Source organism: Gekko japonicus, unplaced genomic scaffold (assembly GCF_001447785.1).
Source record: "Gekko japonicus isolate JY-2015 unplaced genomic scaffold, Gekko_japonicus_V1.1 scaffold4160, whole genome shotgun sequence".
Lineage (NCBI taxonomy): Eukaryota > Metazoa > Chordata > Lepidosauria > Squamata > Gekkonidae > Gekko > Gekko japonicus.
The window spans coordinates 78,338-81,647 of NW_015177143.1; positions in this window are offsets into that span (position 1 = coordinate 78,338).

Below are 3,310 nucleotides of genomic sequence, written 5' to 3' on the forward strand. Positions count from 1 at the left end.
AGCATCCCTTGCCCCAGACTGAGAGTTCCTCTCTATACCTTGGGGCTAATAGCCACGGATAGACCTCAGTTCCATATAAGAACATAAGAGAAGCCAATGTGGGATCAGGCCAATGGCCCATCCAGTCCAACACTCTGTGTCACACAGTGGCCAGAAATACCAGGTGCCATCAGGAGGTCCAGCAGTGGGGCCAGGACACTAGAAGCCCTCCCACTGTTGCCCCCCCCCCGCACCAAGAATACAGAGCATCCCTTGCCCCAGAGTCCCTATCCATACCTTGTGGCTAATAGCCACTGATGGACCTCTGCTCCATGTGTTTATCCAGTTCCCTCTTGAAGCTGTCCATGCTTGTAGCTGCCGCCACCTCCTGTGGCAGTGAATTGCACAGGTTAATCACTCTTTGGGTGACGAAGGATTTCCTTTTATCCGTTCTAACCCGAACGCTGAGCAACTTCATGGAGCGCCCACGAGTATTTGTGAATTTCCTGCATTGTGCAGGGCGTTGGACTAGATGACCCTGGAGGTCCCTTCCAGCTCTATGATTCTATGCTCCTATGATTCTAATTGTGATCAGCCAAGCAGCCTAATTCTGCTGGGAATGAAAGGGTTACTCAAACTGCCCTTCTGACGGAAGTGGAGTGTCCTGTATATCACCCACGACAGTCTCAAGGGGAGACTTTGCCCTCCCGTATCCTAGACAGAGAACAGGTAAAGAAGATACCTTTTCCTTCCTTTTCTTTTTTGTTCCTAATTCGAAATCTAAATTCCAGGAATGACAAACGCTTAGGAAGAGGAGCAGGTCTGTGCCCACATGCCGCGTATCTATTCAATTCTTGCACCGGCTCTGCAAACGGTTTGCACAGAACAAATATCAATATATAGAGGGGGCGGGAGACTCTCAGATGTCAGCTGGTGTCTCTGAGACCTGTTCTTGAAGAGCCACTTTGGTGTAGTGGTTAAGTGTGCACACTCTAATCTGGGTGAATTGGGTTTAATTTCCCCACTGCTCCCCATGCAGCCAGCTGGGTGACCTTGTGTCAGTCACCATTCTCTCAGAGCTGTTCTCTCAAGAGCAGTCCTCGAAAGAGCTCTCTCAGCCCCACCTGCCTCACAGGGTGCCTGTTCTGGGGAGGGGAAGGGAAAGGAGATTGTAAGCCGCTCTGAGACTCCTTTGGGTAGTGAAGGGCGGGATATAAATCCAATCTCCTCCTCCTCTTCTTCTTTCTCCTCCTCCTCCTCCTTCTCATCAGTTTCAAAGGCCTCTCAGAAAGACAGCTCTTCTGGGCCACCTTTAAAGCCCTATATGGCCAGGGTCCAACATACCTACAGGACCGCCTTTCCCCATATATACCCCAGAGAGCACTACAGTCTGGGTCTCAGAATCGGCTGACCCTCCCTGGCCCGAGGGAGGCCAAGCTAGCTATTACCAGGGCCGGAGCCTTTTCACTGGCGGCCCCTACCTGGTGGAACGAAGTCCTGGAGGAGATCAGGGCCCTGCAGGACCTTTTGCAGATCTGCAGGGCCTGCAAGACGGAGCTCTTCCGCCAGGCATTTAATTAGGGGCCGCCGCTACTGCACGCCGCTATTGCAGGCCGTTACTGCAGAGCTCTGGTCTATGGTTTTAACATCCAACTGATTATGAGCAGAAACATCGTGGAACATCTGGGCAGTGGAAATTTACTCTGACACTATACCATCTAGGTTGATTTTTAACTGCCGCCAGCACTTTGTATTTATATTGTTTTTATTTGCGTGGTTAAATATTTGTGTAATTTTAATGTATTTATGCTTTTATGGAAGCCGCCCTGAGCCCGCTTTGCGGGGAGGGTGGGGTATAAATTTGATAATAAATAAATAAATAAATATCACTGCTACTTTCCTTCCTGTGTTACAGGTCAAAGGCAATCTGAGGTGACTGTGGGGGAAAGACCTTGGAATCCCCAAACAGGACCTATTTACGGACAGGCAAGTAGGGGCTGCAATGCAAGGGGGCGCTCCAGATGTGGGAGGGGGAAAGTACTTGTATAAGATAATAGGATTGCTACCTTTGGGTTGGGAACTACCTGGATAGTTTGGGGGTGGAGCCTGGGGAAGGCGGGGTTTGGAGAGAGGAGGGACCTCAGCACCTCGGAAGATGACAAAAAATCTCCAGGATCTCCAGGCCAGTTTGGCTGGTTACCCTCTGGAGAGGTTTTTTTGCCATCTTCTGGGCATGGAACAACGGTCACTGGGGGTGTTGTGTGGGGGAGGTATATGTGAATTCCCTGCCTTGTGCAGGGGGCTGGACTACATGACCCTGGAGGTCCCTTCCAACTCTACGATTCTATGACTCAGCAGGGTACAATGCCACCGAGCCCATCCTCCAAATCTGCCATGTTCTCCAAGAGAACTGATCTCTGTTGCTTGGAAATCGACTGTAATAGAGGGAGGTCTCCAGGCCCCACCTGGAGGTTGGCAACTCCAAGGACACAGCATAGAGTCGAACAGTAGAAGTCTGTAGCTGGATCAAAGCAAAGGTCTACCTAGTCTAGGGTTCCTAATTCCTGACTGGGGATTTCCCTGAATATTTGGGGGTGGAGCTCAAGGAGGGTGGGGTTTGAAGAGGGGCGGGACCTCAGCAGGGTCCAGTGCCACAGAGTCTACCCTCCAAAGCAGCCATTTTCTCCAGGGGAGCTGATCTCTGTTAGCTGGAGATCAATTGCAATTCCAGGAGATTTCCATGCCCCACCTGGATGGCGGCAACTTTCATCTAGTCCCACCTCCTTGTGCTCACAGTCTACAAGCAGGTCTACAAGCAGGGCACAGAGGCCAAGGCCTGCTCTTGTGGAGTCCTACCCCCAGCGAACTGTACTCAGAGACAGGACACTGCTTTGAAATATGGAAGTTCCAGTTAGCCATTATGACTTCTGACAAGATGATGAATGACAGGAAGGGGAATCCGTCTAGAGGTCACATGAACACATGATGCTGCTTCTACTGAATGGGACCATCGGTCCATCAAGGTCTGTATTGTCTACTCAGACCGGCAGCGGCTCTCCAGGGTCTCAGGCAGAGAAAAGTTTTTCACCATTGGGAGGTTTGGTAAATACATAGCAGAGTTGCGCAGTGGAAGTTTGCTGGGCCCATAACCCTGTTGGGATGTTTGGTTAATATGGGTCCCGGTCACACAGAAGGTTTTGGCCCGGGAGAGGGATGGATCGGGGGCGCAGCAAATGGGCGCGATGTCACCGCAACATCTGGGAAGCGGCGCGCACCTGTCCCCGATCCGTCCCTAAAGCCAGAAAACCCGCTGCAAAAAAGAACCTCCTAC